Source organism: Neophocaena asiaeorientalis, unplaced genomic scaffold, assembly GCF_003031525.2.
Source record: "Neophocaena asiaeorientalis asiaeorientalis breed wild unplaced genomic scaffold, Neophocaena_asiaeorientalis_V1.1 scaffold59, whole genome shotgun sequence".
NCBI classification, from domain to species: domain Eukaryota; kingdom Metazoa; phylum Chordata; class Mammalia; order Artiodactyla; family Phocoenidae; genus Neophocaena; species Neophocaena asiaeorientalis.
Window position 1 is genome coordinate 5405591 of NW_020174268.1, and position 304 is coordinate 5405894.

Consider the following 304-nt stretch of genomic DNA (forward strand, 5'->3'; position numbering starts at 1 on the left):
CGGGCGAGAGGGAGGGCACCGCCCACGGAGCAGAGGGGCGTGCCCGCCCCGGGTGCGCTCGCCAGATACTCCCGGCGGGGCCTCCGCCGTAGCTCCGGATCCACCCGCAGATAGTGATGGGGCCTGCGCTCGCCCACCAGGCTGGGTAGCGTCCCGTTACCGGAACCCACGCCTGGAGGGGCGAGTTTCGGGAAGGGACAGGTTCAGGCGGCTGCGGCTGCCTCTGGGCGGGCGCCTGGGCCCAGGCCGGGGCTCCCCTCCCGACCGCGCCCCCGCCCCGCGCATAGCCCGGCACCCCGGTGCC